This window comes from Macrotis lagotis, chromosome X (genome assembly GCF_037893015.1).
Source record: "Macrotis lagotis isolate mMagLag1 chromosome X, bilby.v1.9.chrom.fasta, whole genome shotgun sequence".
NCBI classification, from domain to species: Eukaryota; Metazoa; Chordata; class Mammalia; order Peramelemorphia; family Peramelidae; genus Macrotis; species Macrotis lagotis.
Genome location: NC_133666.1, coordinates 370,076,770 through 370,094,870, shown reverse-complemented (window position 1 = coordinate 370,094,870; position 18,101 = coordinate 370,076,770). Strand labels below are relative to the sequence as shown.

At 33.8% G+C, this 18,101-nt stretch overlaps 1 pseudogene; it reads right to left on the bottom strand.

Moving 5' to 3' along the window:
• Window positions 1–2,207: 2,207 nt before the first annotated feature.
• On the bottom strand, window positions 2,208–2,840 carry LOC141500825 (transcription factor E2F5 pseudogene; annotated as a pseudogene).
• Window positions 2,841–18,101: the final 15,261 nt, after the last annotated feature.

The window sequence follows — 18,101 nt, the reverse complement described above, 5'->3', positions numbered from 1 at the left end:
TCAGACAGCATCAACTCTATCTTTGAGATGGACAGTATTCCTTAGCAAAAATCTTCCAGAGTGCTCTTGGGTCTCTGAATTGCTGGGCAAAATTAGGTTCTTCACAGCAATTTGGCTATCATTTTGTAAACAGTACAATTCTCATTGCATCCATCTAATCATGTAAGATTACCATTGAGAGCTTTTTGTTCTATATTTATCATAAAACAATGGCATTTCACCTTAATCATATACTACAATTTGTTTAGCCATTCCCTAATCACTGGGAGTTCCTGTAATCTCCAGTTTCAGTCATCAAAAAAAAAAAGCTGCTATAAATATCCCTGTTCATAGATATTCTTTTCTTCCCATAGTTCATATTTTGTTTTATATAGACCTAGCAGTTGCAGTACCTAGATTAAAGGGTAGGCATGATTTTATAAAAGTTTACACACAGTTCAATATTCTTAGACATATTTGTTGATTAGTTTCATCACTCTTTCAACAATGCATCAAACTCCTTTTCTCTGTATACCCTTCCATCATTTGTAACTCTCTTTCTATTGCTTTAGCCAATACAATAGGTATTAGTTTTTATATATATATATATATATATATATATATATATGTGTATATATATATATATATATATATATATATATATAGCAACCTACGTTTCTCTCATCAATAATGAGTTAGTTCATTATTTTAAAATAATTTCTTTTCTTTTAGGTTTTTGCAAGGCAAATGGAACTGGTGCTTTATCTACTATGCAACCTAGCTGCCCCCCAACCTTACTTTTAAAAGGTTTCATTGTAACAATGGATTGATTGCATTGATAACTTCATCTTTAAATTGTTCATAATACTTGATCATTTACAATTGAGAAATGCCTCTTTGTTTCATGTGTTAATTTTACTCAGTTCTCTTTTTGAGAAATGACATCTTCATCAGAGAAACATTTCTTTTTCCAACATTTGCTATTGCTAATTCTTTTCCCTCCATCCTATTTCTCCCAACACCATTTTTTCTGTTCTCTCACCAAGTCACTCTTCAAAAGTGTTTTGCATCTGACTACCCTCTCCTTATATTACCTTCATCACCTTCCTTCAAACCCACCCCTTTCTCCCATTACTTTCCTCTCCTACTTTCCTATATGTTAAGATGGATTTCTAAATCCAATTGAGTATGTATGTTATTACCTAGCTCAGTTAATTCCAATGAAATTAAGGCTCATTCACTCCCCCTCAAGCTTATCCTCCTCTCCATTGCAAAAGTCATTTCTCACCTTTTTATATTAATTAATTTATCTCATTTTACCTATGTTTTCCATTTATCAAAGTAAATACCTTTTTCACACATTAATGATACCTTTCCATATCTTATTCCTTCAAATTCAACTTAAAATTCAACTTCCACCTGTTTTTGTCTGTATATTTTCCTCCTGTCTGCCTTAATAAATGAGAAAGATTTATTTTGAGATCTCTTTCAGGAGGTGTTCAATAGATTCGTTTTTTTGATGTTTGTACAGTTTAATTTTTTTAAAATTGTTAATGTACAGGCATTTGCACATTTTAATGAAAACTACATAAAGAGAGCTTTCCTAAAATCTCAGAAAGTGGAATGTCAAGGAAGTCAACAAAACATGAAAAATTAAAGTGCTAAAACAGAAGGCACTTCACAAAATATGTTCACTGAAACAATTCATGTGTCATGTTATATCCTTCATTTTGCAAATGGCAGTGAAATATTAATTGGACTAGAAGGATATAAAGGAAAATAGGGAAAGCTGATGGCAGTAATGGTATAAAATATTTTAAATGATAAGAGACTGAGATCAATTATTTTGTAGTGACCTAAAAAAGACCTGTTTAGTATTAACTTCCCTCCCACAGAAGGGAAAAATAAGAGATTTTGGGATGATAACAACAACAATAATATGAAAATCATACCCCCTTCCCCCTCTATCTCCTCCAATAACACTCTTGTGGATAATTTTGTTCTGGGGATAAAAACAACCAAATTATAAAACTTGCAAAGTCACTTTGCCCTGAAGAGATCAAACCCCTTTTGTTCTTTTGAGTACAGTTTTCTGAAGTAATTAATTAAACAAAAGGAAAATACTCCCAGAGTCATTGAACTAAAAAAGTTGTTACATTCATTATTTTAAATACTTAGATTATGAAGAAGTCTAGAATGTTATATAGTTAGAGGTAGATACAGGCCAAATAGTTCTTATGGAATCTAATAGTTTAGTATCTGTACATCAAAAAGATCGCACACTCCTTCATTCTCATCCAGGTTAAAGTTGTAGTCATCAGCAGGAGTAGGTGAGAGCCGTAATAGGGGAAACACATCTGAACACATTAATTCATCAATATCACCACTAATAGAGCTTGAGGGTGTATCTGAAACTGGTGTCTCCTGAGGAAGTTGACCTCTACTAAGAGTGTGTTGTTCAGGTAGATTCTGGGTCTCTATATTAGGTTTCTGTGGACTCACTGGAGTAGAAACTTGAGAAGGAAGTTGTGTGAGGTCATCAGGTGGAGGAACAGGAAAAACCACTGGCTTAGAGGAACTGGATTCCTTATTAATAAGCAGTACGTGGATAGGTCCTGAATGACTCTTTAAATTGATCTGGTATTTCTTTTGTCCATTCTGGCCCATTTCAGGAATAGGTACCTCCAGTTGTGTACCAGAAGGTGCTTGAATAGCAAGAAGTGTATCTCCGTTAAAACACTTACAGATATCTTCATGAGTTATATAAGAAAATCTGTTGTTAATGGAGTCATCCATAACATTTTTGATGCTTTGCTGTAGCCATAATTTCTGTTGATCAAGTTCTCTCTCTTTTAGTTCCAGATCCTTGATTTCTGCATTGAGATATCTCAGTCTATCGATAACTTCCTTTGCATTACATCTAGCACCTACACCTTTCCACTGGATACTCTTTTGGGACTTTTTTTCAATTAAATCAATTCCTTCCAAAACATTGGTAATATCATAAATTCTTCTTCTTTTTGCCTGACAGCCAAAGTATATGCAGCCACCTTGAGATCCAGGACGCGGTCCTTAGCCTCCTGCAGCAGCCACACGAACTTGGTAGTGAGCAGCCCCGGGCTCTTCTCGTGGTGGCTGCTGACTCCGCTCCTGCCTCCTGGGGGCGCTGCCGGCGGCGGCTGCGGCTGCGGCTGCGGCTGCGGGGACTGCCCCTGGCCCGGCGGCGGCTGCTGGCGGAGCTCCGGAGCTCGGCCCCCGGGCCCTCGGCTTCGCGGCCCGCTGCGCACGCCGGCGGGGAGCCGATGCCCCCGGCGGTGCCCCGGCGGTGCCCCCGCATGGCGCATCGGCCCCCGCCTGGACCCCACTGCCCTGCCGCCAGCTATAGCGCTTGTGCTCCGGGGCTGGGGGCTAACCAGGGTATCAATAGATTCTTTCAATTTCTATTTTACCTCTGCTTCTAAGATAGTTTTCATTGATAATTTTGTGCAAAATGATGGCAAGGTTCTTTTTTAATCATGGCTTTCAGGTACTCCCCTATATTTTACTTTTTCTTTCATGAGTCTGTTTTCTAAGTTAATTGTTTTTCCAAGGAGATATTTCACACTCTTCTAGTTTTCCATGGTTTTGGGTTTTTCTTTAAATTGTTTCTTGAATTCTCAGCATGCCTTCAGTTTCCATTGGCTCCATTCTATATTTTTAAGGAACTATTTTCTTCAGAGTGCTTTCATATATCATTTGCCTGATTTGGCGATTTAGGTCATTCTTCCCCCACTGACATTTTTGGAACTCTTTTTTCCCATTTGACCCAGTCTACTTTTTAAGATATTATTTTCTTCAGTATTTTTTGTTTCTCCTTCACCAATCTGCAGAATCTATTTTCTTGACTTTACTGCATTGATCTAATTTCTCTTTCCATTTTTTCCTCTCCCCCATTTATTTGACTTTCTAAAGCTTATGTGCAATTTTCCATGACCAATTCATTATTTTCTTGGAATCTTAGGAGGCAAAAATTTTGATTTCTTTATCTTCTTCTGAGTGTATATTTTGATCCTCTATATAACTAAAGTAATTGTGTATGATTCATTTTTTTCTTCTATTGCATGCTCATTTCCACAGCCTATGATTTGATTTTAACTCTTTGTTAAGATGGGGGCTCTCCTTCCAGGGTAGAGGACAAATTGTCCCAGGCTTTGGAGAGTTTTGAGGGGCCCAAATGGCTCTTTTAAGGGATACTCCCAAGCGGCTGTGACTTCTCAGTTCTTCCAAGGTGTTTTTTGCTATTTGTGTGTTTTGGAAAGTAATGGGCTTAAGTTACTTGCCCAAAGTCAAACAGCTAGGTAACTATTAAGTCTCTGAGGGCAATTTGAACTCACTCAGGTCCTCCTGACTCCAGAACCGGTGCTCTATCCACTGCTCTACCTAGCTTCCCCCCTCCAATATCTTTTGAGAGGCTATGACCACTCTCCTAACCTGTGCTCCTAGCCTGTGGATGACTGTAAGCACTCCTTTCTGACCTAAAATTATGAGAAGTCCCAAACTGATATAGGCAGTAAATTCTATTATGTTTCTGCTCCTTCTCCTGATCCTGGGACATTAGTCTGCAAGTTGGGATTTGAATATGAGCAAAACAACAGAGTCCTCCCTCAGGGATAGCAAAGAAACCTTGGCAATCTCCTCTGACTCCCTTACCTTCCATAGACTAAGTTCTCTGAAAGAATCTGGTGAATCCTGAGGTCTGCTCTTGGTCCCCTAGGGATGGGCCTGCATTGAAATGGCTTCTGGAATCTGGTCTTTTCTCAATCTGTTGTGGTAGTTTTCTCCTGTTGAACTTCCAAGTAGCCCTTGGAAATCTCTGGAGTGAGAGGTCTACATACTATCACTGCTACCACAGATTCAGTTACCTTATGGTCTGTTTCTGGATTTTTAGAGTTGGTTTTCCAACTGACACACCCAAACTGGCATGGCCCATGCTGTACAATGGATCCTTTCTAAACCCTATGTAACATAACATTCCTATGAATCTTCCCAGTTGTCTTAATCTGAAAAAATATTTCACACAGTCATTTGGTGCATTCTGCCACTCTAGAATTTGGTTAGAATCATTATTTAATGGAATTTGGGGTAATTAGCAGCAGAACCTGAAGAAGTCCTTAACTTTACTCTTCTGTCTTGTCTCCACCTTCAAGTGAGCTCACATCCTCCCTTCTTTGTCTCCGTTATATTAGTTAACTTGTGCTTCTTCATGTGGTGAGATTTATACTCTAAAAACTTCTGGTATGTGTATGGACTAACTTTACTAAGAGATAATGAGACTAGCTTTACTAAGAAGTAATGAAAGTGCTCAGAAGTGGACAATCATAGATTAACAACAGTTTTACTTGCATAGAATGTATAAAGGGGAGTTGTCTGAATTGTCTGGAAAGGGAAACAAAGAAAAACTTATAAAAGTTTGCCAAATATCAAAGTGGTAATTTTTTTTCTGATTCTCAATATAGTAGGGAGCTATGTATTTACATCAGTTGATTAATACTGGGGAAGATTGATTGCAAAGAAAAATAATGGAAGGCAAAAAATGAATCAGGTGTCTTTTGCATCAATTTAGGTAGGAAGTGATAAAGATGATGGACAGTGAAACTGTTGAATCAATCAACCTATCAATAAGCATTTTTTTAGATTTTTCAAGGCAATGGGGTTAAGTGGCTTGCCCAAGGCCACATGGCTAGGTAATTATTAAGTGTCTGAGGTGGGATTTGAACCCAGGTACTCCTGACTCCAAGGCTGGTGCTCTATTCACTGCACCACCTAGCCGCCTTCCTCAATAAGCATTTTTAAAGTGATTTCTATAATCACTTTCACAATCACAATCACAATCAAGTACTGAAACACTGTGTTAGACCCTGGGACTATTAAAAAAATAAATCCACCAACTGCTCATGAGACTCCTAAAAATACTGACTGCAAAAAAATTCAGTTGAATTTTCTTTTCCCTGAGCTCTTTAATTCATTTTTCAAAAATACTTTTACTTTTATATCCCCCTTATTTCTGTCTGCTTCTCTGTAGAGTAGAATAAATTTCTAAATCCAGCTAGGAATGCATATTAATCCCTCTTTAAGCCAAATCTTTTGAGAGTAAGATTTATTTAGTGCTCATATCTTCCCTTATTGCTGTCCACTATATGAGGTGTTTTGATTGCTGTCCACTATATGAGGTGTATTGATATTTATATTCTAATGCTTCTGTCTTCTTAACCCAGGATAATTCTTTGTCCCATGCCCTAATTGTGTTATAGATCATTTACCTACTCCTTCTATCAAATACTTGCTTCAGTTGCCCTGATAGAGGGACAATTATCCAGAGTCATAAACATCCTTACATCATAATAAATTTATAACCACACCCTATTTTTAGGAGCAATCCCTCCATTTTTCCCAATGTAAATACAACCCTGGAAGCCTAGGGTACATGCCTTGGGAATCTGACAGACCTGCAAATCTTTAAAGAGAAATTTGAAGGACCAAATGGAGAGGTTTTCATGTGAATTGCAATTGATCCTGTCAGTTTCTTCTGAATGACAGGTGTGAGTCATTCTAAAGGAATGCGAGAATACCTACAATACCCTCAGCAGTTTGAAAGGGAATAGAGTTCAGATCCCCAAATTTGGAGTGGCAGATATAGGTGCCATAAATTGTCTAGTGTGGTAATACTATCAAGATGTGAAAAGCATCCAGGAGCTTAGGGAGAGCTTTCTTTTTTTGTGAAAGGCAGTGGCATCCTGGAATGGTTCACCCCAAGAGAAGGATCATGCCTTGGAAAGAAGCATTGTGATTCCATCAGAGTCCAGCAAACAAAGATAAAAAGTATGAGATGAAAGACCATAATAACAATTAGTCCATCAAAAGCCAGCTTAGGATGTACTAGGTTGTCAAAGGAGATTTGAAAATAATCAGCAATCATTGTCTATTGGATCATCACGAGTTAAAGATATTTGTTCTGGGAAGAAAGACTGTTTTGGTGATTATCATATTGAGTGACAGTTTAAGATATACCAGGTTGTCATATATTACCACATAGCAAATACTTGTGCTTCCTAGGCATTGTTGAAGTTCCTTGTTTGCCTCACTGATATGGTAGGAATAGAAAACATATAAATCCAAGAGACTTGCAGTCAAACTCCAATAGTACTGTTGTCTAAAATTAAGGCTATGGGATGTTTGATTCGGGTATGTTTTGCACACCTCACTCTAATAAGCATAATTGTGCAACTCATGCTTTCAATTACTTACTTGGTTGGTGTGATCTTCTTAGTTCATTGAAGGAATAGTAGTAGTAGTAGTAGTAGTAGTAGTAGTAGTAGTAGTAGTACTAGTAGTAGTGATGTAGAAAGTTTATTCTTATTGACTAACACTTCCCCCTTCAATTTAGCATTTTCTTATCTCTTGAGTCATGTATTTGAAGATGAAATTTTCCATTCACTTCTGGTCCATTTATTAGGTAAGTTTGAAAGTCTACAATTTCATTTGAAGTCCAGTTTTTTCCCTGATAAACTTATATTAAATTTTCTAGAATAATTGATTGATGGTTCTAATTCAAGTGCCTTTTGCCTATGGAATATCATATTCCAGAACATCTGATTCTTTAATGTAGAAGCCAATTTACTCTTATAATCCTGACTGTGACTCACTGGTACTTAAAATGCTTCTTTTTGCTTTTTTTGCAGTATTTTCTCATGTAGCTGAGAATTCTGAAATTTTCTTCCTTTATTGCTTGGAGTTTTTATTTTGAGATCTCTTTGTGGGGGGAGGATGATGAATTATTTCAAGAACAATTTTCCCCTTCTTCTTTTAGGATATTAGGACAGAAATTCATGATAATTCCCTGTAAGATAATGTTTTTTATTGATCATTTCTTTCAAGGTAGGCCAATAATTTGCAAATTATCTCTCTTATCTGTTTTTAGGTTAGGTTCTTTTTTCCTAAGAGTTACTGAACATTTTCCATTTTTTCAACCTTTTTGTATTGTTTGATGGAATTTTGGTTTCTCATAATTATTCTTTTCTGTTGTTTCAATTATCGATTACAGGGTTTTATTTCTTTCATATAGGTTTTTTTCAGTTTATTTTTACTTCTGCAGTTCATTAATTTTACTTTCAAAATTACTGCTTCCAAAAGTTCTTTATATATATATATATATATATATATATATATATATATATATATATATATATATATATATATATATATAATTTATTTAGGGGTCTCTAGGTACACCATCAAGTCATCTGCAAAGGGTGAAAGTTTTGTTTCTTCCTTCTCAATCCTAATTCATTCAATTTCTTTTAATGCTCTTATTGCTGAAACTAACCATTCTAACACAATATTGAATAGTAGTGGTGATAACAGGCATTCTGGTTTCACCCCTGATCTTATTGGGAATGCCTCTAGCTTTGCCCCATTGAATATAATGTTATTGATCATGTCAGATAGATATTGCTTATTATTCTAAGAAACAATGCACTTATTTCTATGCTCTCTAGAGTTTTTTTTTTATTAGGAATTGGTGGTGTAGTTTGTCAAAGGCTGTTTCAGCATCTAATGAGATAATCATATGATTTTGTTAGGTTTGTTTTTTATATAGTCAATTATATTAAGACCTTTCTTAATATTGAATCAAGCCTGTATTCCCAGAATAAATCCTGCTTGGTCAGAATTTATTATCCTAGTGAAAACTTGGAATAAATTTGCTAAGATTTTATTTAAGATTTTTGCATCTATATACATTAGGGAAATTGTTCTATAATTTTCTTTCTCTGTTTTGACCCTTCCTGATTTAGGTATCACCACCATATTGGTGTCATAGAGATTAGGCAGAGTTCAGTTTTCAACAAATTTTCCAGAGTTTATATAGAATTTTAGTTGATTGTTCCCCAAATGTTTGATAGAATTGACTTGTGAATCTATCAGGCACTGAATATTTTTCCTTAGGTAGTTCAATAATAGCTTGTTGTATTTCTTCTTTCTGAGATAGGGATATTTAGGTATTTAATTTTCTCTACATTTATCCTGGGAAACTTATTTTTTAAATAAATATTCATCTATTTCACTTAGACTATAAAATTTGTTGCCATACAATTGGGCAAAATCATACAGAATTATTGCTTTAATTTCCTCCTCATTGGTGGTAAATTTACTTTTCCATTTTTGATACTGGTAATTTGGTTTTCTTCTTTCTTTTTTTTAGTCAAATTAACCAAAGTAGACCTATTTTATTTTTTTGTCTTTATTGTTTTTTTGTTCATTAAACAAACTCTTGGTTTTATTTATTAGTCCAATAGTTTCCTTGTTTTCAATTTTATTAATTTCTCCTTTAATTTTTAGTATTTCTAATTTGATATTTTAATTGGAGGTATTTAATTTGTTCCCTAGTTTTTTCTTTAATTGTGAGGTAAGTTCATTGACTACATTTTCTCTATTTTGCTCATGTAAACATTTAGAGATATAATATATCCTTTAATAACTGTTCTAGCTGTATCACATAAGGTTTGGTGTGTTGTCTCATTATTGTCATAGTCTAGGATGAAATCTTTAACTGTTGTTTGATCCATTCATTCTTTAAAATGAGGTTGCTAATATTCCAATTAGTTTTAGGTCTATTTCTCCATGATCCATTATTTCATGTGATTTTTATTACATTACATTATGATCTAAAAAGGAAATCTGCATTTGATTAGGAGGTTTTTATGCCCTACTACATGGTCAGTCTGTATGTAGGTGCCATATACTACAGAAAAACTGAGTATTCCTTTCTATCCCTAATCATTTTTTTTACAAAAGCCTATGATGTCTAAATTTTCTACCTTTCTATTTGCTTCCTTAACTTCCTCCTTTTTCAGTTTATCTTTAGATTTATCTAATTTCTTATTTAGGACCATACGAAACAAACTTCCAAAAACATTACTTTAATGAGCTAGAGAAAGTTGTAACTAAATTTATATGGAGAAACAAAACGTCAAGAATATCAAGGGATTTAATGAATAAAAGTGTAAAAGGAGGTGGCTTAGCCTTACAAGATCTAAAATTATATTATAAAGCACCACTCATCAAAACTGTTTGGTATTGGCTAAGAAATAGAATGATGAATCAGTGGAATAGATTAGGTGCAAAAGAGATAGCAGGAAATGATTATAGTAATCTTCTGTTTGATAAATCCAAAGAGTCCAGGTTCTGCGATAGAAACTCTCTGATAAAAAAAAAAAAACAAACTGCTGGAAAAAATTGTAAGGTAATATGGCAGAAACTTGGATTAGACCAATATCTCAGACCCTGTACCAAGATATGATCAAAAAGACAATATTATAAGCAAACTACTAGAACAATGAATATTTTACTTGTCAGAACTATGGAAAGGTGAGCAGTTTATGACCAAGGGAAAGATAGGGAACATCATAAAAAACAAACTGGATAATTTTCATTACATTAAATTAAAAAAGTTTTTGGACAAACAAAGCCATGGGACCAAGATCAAAAGAAATGTAGGAAATGGGGAAATCATTTTTACAACAACAAAGGACTCATTTCTAAAATATTTAGGCAACTGAGTCAAATTTGTAACAACAAGCCATTCCCCAATTGAAAAATGGTCAAAGGATATGTAAAGGAAATTTGCAGATGAAGAAATATATACTTACTATGGTCATATGAAAAATTGTTCTAAATCATTATGAATTAGAGAAAAAGAAATTAAAGCATCTCTGATATACCACCTCACAACTCTCTGATTGTACTATATGCCCAGAAAGTACAATGATCAATGTTAGAAGGGATATGGAATATCTGGGGCACAAATGCATTTTTGGTGCAGTCCTTCACTGATCCATCCTTTCTGGAGAGCAATTTAGAAGTATGCCCAAGGGCAATAAAATCCATATCATGATAAAGAATAAAAACATCAATGGTATAAAAATATTCATATCAACTCTGTTTGTGGAAGAATTGGAATTCTTGGCTTCCCCCCCCCACCATTATTTCGGGAATGGCTAAACAAATTTTTTACATATATATATATATATATATATATATATATATATATCTTCATATATATGTATATATACACACATACATCTATATATACTTATGTATATATATATAATATATATATATTATATATATATATGGAACACTATTGTTTTATTTGAAATCAGGAGGGATGAGATTTCAGAGAAGCCTGGAAAGACTTGCATGAGTTGATACTGAGTGAAATGAGCAAAACCAAACATTTACACACTAACAGCAACATGTTGGTGATGATCAAACTTAATGGACTTCTTCACTCATCAGTGCAATAATCAGGGATAATTTTAGGATATCTGTAATGGAGACTATCATCTATATACATAGAAAGAACTGTGGAGTTTCAACAAAGATAAAAAATTATTACCATCATTTTAGAAAAAAGTTGGCTTATGTACTATTTCTTCTTTATGCTTTTTGCTCTCAATGCATTCAAATTTTATCAATTCATGGAAACATTGTAAAGATTATCAGATTGTCTTCTGTGGGGGGAATAGAGGGAAGGATGGCAGATTGGGAGAAATATTGTAAAATTCACAACCTTACAAAAATAAGTAGCAATAACTATTATATACATAATTGGAAAACAAAAAAAATTGTTGCTTTCTTCAGTAAATTTTACATAAATCTCTGGCATGACTCCCATTTCTTTTCTCCAGTTTTCTTCTTCCTCCCTTTTTTTAAATCCTTTTTGAGCTTTTGCAAAAGTGTCTTTTTTGGATTTGATGGTAATTCATTAAACCTTTCAATGTTTCACATGTAAGCATGTTGTTACTCCTTTCCTTTTCTGAAAAGGCATTTTTATCTCTATCAGAAGAGCAGCTGGCACTAGTTAGCATTTTTTTTTCTTTCCTTTAGTCATTTTAATGGTAGAACTGTTAGCCCATGGTATAAGATGTTTAGTTCCAAGTGTTTCCTTTTTTTTTAACTGGCTGCTAGGGGTGTGGTAGTGACATTCCACTCTTGTATCTATGCCATTTGCTGTTTGCTCTCTGTGCAAGGGTAGCCTAATGTCATACCAATGATCTGGTACTTGAAATCTTGCCTTCCAGGCTAAGACTGTGACCTTCACTGTTGGCACAGTTGTGCTAAGAACTGAGTAAAATTCTAGCTAAAATCTTTTGCTGTCTTCTCAGCTCTTTGACATACACAGTTCTCTACTCCTCTTTTACCCTAAAACAGATTTTTTCCCTCTGATTTCCTCCAAGAAATCTTGCTGAAAAGCTGTTTCACTAGGTTTTTCTTGTAGGTTCTGTCACATTATAATCTGTTTTGAGACTTCCTTCAAAGCTGTTTTGTAAAAGTTCTGGCAAATTCCTACTTTCATAGTACCATTTTTGCTCTATCCCAGAAGTTCTTTACATATAGACACACATACATATGTGTATATATGTTTCTCTATATACATGTATATATTTATATGTTACCAAGTGCCATTGTATGTATTTATAAATCATGACTCAGAATAGAACTATGTTGTTCTATAATTCTAGGCTTATGCAAATTGAGTTCATTTCAAATACACACATATTTATTAAATATTTGATTCATGTAAAATGGCATATTAGCAATTAGAAAATAAGTGACAAATAGAGCAACTCTTGTCTTCAAGGAGTTGTACATTACAAAAATAAATGAAAATTAATTTTACCTCTCCATCTTTATTCTTTTCTATTCCCATCATCCCTTCATCCTCTCCTCTCTGTGACTAGGATTCAGACCTTGGTAACATCTTCATTTGATATTTCTAACTATCATTATGAACCGTCAGACTTCCTACAATCATCAGAATAGCAATAAAACTTCATACAAAAGTTGGGATTATTAAAAGACATGTATTTTGGGGCAGCTGTGTGGTGCAGTGCATAGAGGATCAGACCTGGAGTCAGGCAGACCTGACTTCAGATCTGGTCTCAGACACTTAATAATTGCCTAGCTGTGTGAGCTTGGGCAAGTCACTTAATCCCATTTTCTTAAATAAATATATTTTTTTAAAATTGAAAGACATGTGTATTTCAGAAAAGGCATTCAAATCCAAAGCAATTTGCCAAATTCCTATTAGAAATCCATATCCATATCCATGTATGGCGATTTTTGTCACCAACATATTGATTTGAAGGGTGGACTCAGTCAAAGGAAAAGATTAAGAAACTCAAACCAGGACGGCTAGGTGGCGTAGTGGATAAAGCACCGGCCTTGGAGTCAGGAGTACCTGGGTTCAAATCCGGTCTCAGACACTTAATAATTACCTAGCTGTGTGGCCTTGGGCAAGCCACTTAACCTCCTTTTGCCTTGCAAAAACTAAAAAAAAAACCAAACAAACAAACCTCAAACTATTCATTACCACAGAGTCAAGCTAGATATGGTCATTGTAAATGAATGAATGAATGAATGAATGAATGAATGAATGAAGAGATAAACAGATAAGTTGGTAAACAAATAAATAAATGCATAGATAGATAGAAAAATCAATAACTAATAGTTATTGAAGTCTTTCATAATCATAGTAGGATTCATACATCAGAATCTCCAGGTAATAGAACATATGCCACCAGATCTTCTTCAAAGTATAGAGGCTCAGACATCAGAATCAGCTACAATTCAAGTATAAAATGAATGTACAAGATAAATTATAAATGTGCATTAATTTAAGAAAACAGTTCCTTGGAATTTTATGAAGTTTAGTTTCCTAGATATATAGAAATTCAGTCAAGAAAAGAATCCAAAATTTCCATAGATAACTAATGGTGCTTCTGACTTGTTTGTTTGCATGTTTTGGTTATTTGTAACTAATGGAGTTGAATACCCATGTTAGTATGTATTATTATTATTATAATTATCATTTATAAATGGAAATTTTCAAAAATAATTTTTATTTTTTTGTTGAGTATTTTTATTTAAAATAGCCTAAAACATGAAATAATTTTGCATTTCTTCCCTTACCTATAATTCAATCATAATTGTAAATATGTATTCTAAATACAGGGATATATCAGATGAGAAATGTCAAAACAGATATTTGTATTTTCAGATAGTAAAATGATTATGAAACTTCTTGAAAGACAAGTAAAAACTAGAAAAGAAAAACATTTTTAGTAAAATTAAAAATGCAAAATTTATGAAACTGATTTTGCATAAAGATAAAATTATATAATTGAAAATATCTTTCTCTAAGGACTCTTAAAATTAGACTATGAATATGATTTTATTATTTTATTAAGGGCACTTAGAACCATTAACTTTCCAGTAATACCATACATTTTCCTAGTTTTGTGCCCCCTCCAATCTCAATAACTCTAAGCTAAATTTAGTCTGCCATTTAATTTTATGAAAAAAATGTATAGAATCCAGCTGAAAAATGTTCATACTAGAAAGAAAATGTCCATTGGGTCTTTATTGCATCAATATATCGATATATTTTTAGTCATTTTGTTGAAGGTACATACATCTCTGGGCTCTTGACTTAACCTCCATTTTGTGGCAAAGTAATAGATGTTATATTATATACCATATTCATGGTTCAACTCTTTTATATGATTTTGAAATACTGTCATAAGTGGACACAGACATAATTTCCATATGAATTATGTAGTTGCCAGCAACAGGTTTGTTTGATTGTTAAAATAATTATTGATGGAAGGGAAAGAACTCAGAACTATAATATAAAACATCTGCCCTGCCTTTTACAAGCTAATTAGTTTTGTTATTGTTAAAGATTAGTTCCTATTTGCTAACTCCTTGTGTTTTCTAACCCAAAGAGTTTTATATGATTAGGTTTATATGGGGGAAAATAGACAGGAATGATTGAATAGCACAGATCACTTTTAGAATTGGTGATATTTTTCAATAAACTTCTAATCAAACTCAAATTATGAGCTGATATAACCACATATTACAGTAGTACTGCCATTCCTACTCTCATATATACATACAGGTATTTAAACATCAAAACCACTTTAGAAATTCTCCATTCGTAAGAGTAATTGAGATTATTGACTTCTAATAAATTGAGAATATAAGAATACAGAATCATATTATAAAGCTATATAGAAATAATAGACCAGAGTGAAAAGTGGGTTCCTGCCAACTGTAGGAAGAAATTAACAGAAAATGATTTAATACTCTTTAGTATAATGTCATACATAGAATGCAAAACAGAGCAAGATAAAAGTTTCTCTGTTGTTCTTTATAGTGTTATCATATAAGCATTTAATACCATTATCTGAAATCTTAGCATATAAAAGTCTTAAGGGGAAGTTTAGTTTATTTTCTAAAGTGAGCTATACTATGAGCTATTTATTGTGCCAAATGATTCACAAATATTATCACATTTGATCCTTTCAGCAACCCTGATGTGGTTGCTGTAATGCAAGTTGGAAGCTATGTTTCCCAAATGAAGAGAATTTTATGAAATTTAATCACATAGTTAATTGTGAAGGAAAATACTACTGGAAGGAGAAAAAATAATCATAACATGACTGCATCAAAAAAATTTCTAGAGAAAACTCAAGAGTTTATTTGAATTTATCTTAATTGGTATAGATTTGCACCAAAGTACTGAATCAATAATTTCAATATTCATATATAATTTCATTTTATAATTCCATAGTCCTTTAAACCCAAATGTATATGTTTATGTTTTTAAATACTTCATTTTAATGCAATGTCTTCAATAATACTTTTCTTTTAATACTCCTAATGTTGCAGTAGCTATCAAAATATCAGGCTGAATAGATTAGTGACTAAGAAGAAAATATGAACTTCCTTTGCATAACAATATAAGATTTTCTCAAGATATATCATTATTGGTTTGAAATATTGATCTTTTGTTTGGATAAACTATTTTTCCATAATCACTAATAAAACTGATATATTATAATTAGAGAATGAGAATAAGTAATGTATATTCATCTATTCAAATAATCAAACCCTTCGGCCAGATAGATATAAAATTATGTTCCCTGTCTAATGGTGGACAAAACACTTAATTTATAACAATGAATTTTCAATTGTTCTTTTTCTTTTAACATTTCCACATGTAGTAAAATGGACACATTTCTCTCCACTTAATAAAGGAATTAAGTTTTAAAGAAACTCATTAAATCAGTGTTGTTTATTAATTCAAAACTACTTAGAAATGTAAGGATCATAAAAGATGTTATCTCCCCACTCTTCATATGTCAGGAAAGACATCCTTCACATTTGTGAATTAAATCAGAATATTTACAACAACAAAAAAGATAGAAAAAAAAAGATGTTGAGCAACCATCTAAAGAATCTTATTGAAGAAATTACTCTGAACATTAATTTGTCTACAAGGAATATGGGGTTTTTGTTTAAAATATTTTTTCTTTTTTTTAATTTTCATTTTTTTAAAGGACAATGGGGACTTGCCCAAGTTTACACATGTAAGTAATTATTCATGTTTGGGGTTGGAAATGAAATCAGTTCCTTCTGACTCCAGGGCAATTGCTCCATAAACTGTGCCACCTAGCTGTCCCCTTTTGTTAATATATTTAAAAATTTTTCATCATCTTAGAGAAATGTTACAAAGATAGATACATACCTAGATAGATAAATAAATACATAGTTACATGGATACATAGATAAAGAGATAGATATATTTATATCTATAGATATATCTATTCTATATCTATATAAATATAGATATAAATTCAATATAGATATATTGATATATGTGAGGAATGAAGGGCATTGTTGGTCTTCACAGGGTGTGGAGTGGGGGTTCCTTTGTAATCCATTTCAAAGGTGGAATGGCCCCAGCAAATCACAGAACAGGGTGGGTTCTCCTAATCTCATTCCACAGATGACAAACCCAAGATTAGAAGAAACTTTTCCTTAGCCCATCAAGAGTGATCTAGTGATCTTGACCTAATGCAACTGAGTTTGCACAATTAGGTAATTGAATATTATCCCATACATGTGATGATTGGGGTTCATCAGCATAGCATATGTCTTATGATGGGAGGGATCATATTAGGGGCATGTCATGGCATGGGTGGACATTTTAATCTGTAACTCAAATTTTGAGAGCCTATGAAAATCCATTTGGGAGAGGAAAGAAGTTCTGAAGACTATATGCTACCTGCTGTAATAACCCCACCTCGTGCCCCACACTAGGTGAGGTAACTTTTTCCTGCAGGATTTGTGAATAATTTCTACAATTTTCTCTCACTCAAGCAGGTTTTTCTTTCATTTATAACAATCTGGGGGCTTGTTCCTGGGATCCACATAACCCCCAGTGAGGAGGCCCCATAAGAGAGCTTGATTTCAATGCAGATCCCTGTTTCTTTTTCTGGGGTTCCCTTGGGTGAATCTCTGAATGGATCTAAAACCCTAGCTTTGACAGGGAGAGAGAGAGATGGAAAATTGTGGTAATGACCCACAATTACCTTTCAAGGTTTAGCAGTCCTCATTCTTGACCCAGGGAATGTAGATACTAGATAGGAGGCCAAGGGTCAACTCAGAAAGGTAGGGAACCTTAGGTTTTTACCTTTCAAGCCTTAGAAATCCTCATTCTAGACAATCCCAGGGAAGGAAGATCCTAGATGGGAGGCTAAGGTTGGAAAAAGTCACATAAGGGAGAGAAGAAAGAAACTCCTCCCTATAAAGAAGAATAAGTTAAACATTTTTGTGAACAATAAGGTACCTTTAAACAAAGAGGGGGTGGAATATGCTATATGCTGGGTAATTGGGGAAACTAAATTATTTCTAAGTAATTTAGAAAGAGATAAGAAACATAGGTGGGATCCTCTGGCAATATTTCCTCTATCCTTCACCCCACCCAGTGATTCCCAAGTCTATTCCAAGTTCTCTACCTGTAGAGCACAAGATAAAAGGGAAAGTTCAAAGAAAGAAGAAAAAGAAGTGTTTACTAAATTAAAGAAGGAGCTGAAGCAATGAAAAAGGGAAATAGAGAATCTCTTTATTAACTGATCAAAAGTCTTTGTCCTAGTTTCCATTATGAGAGGTGCCAATGAGAGGGCAGGGAGAGGAAACAGATTATGTGAAGTCGGGGCCTTCAAAAAGGAGAT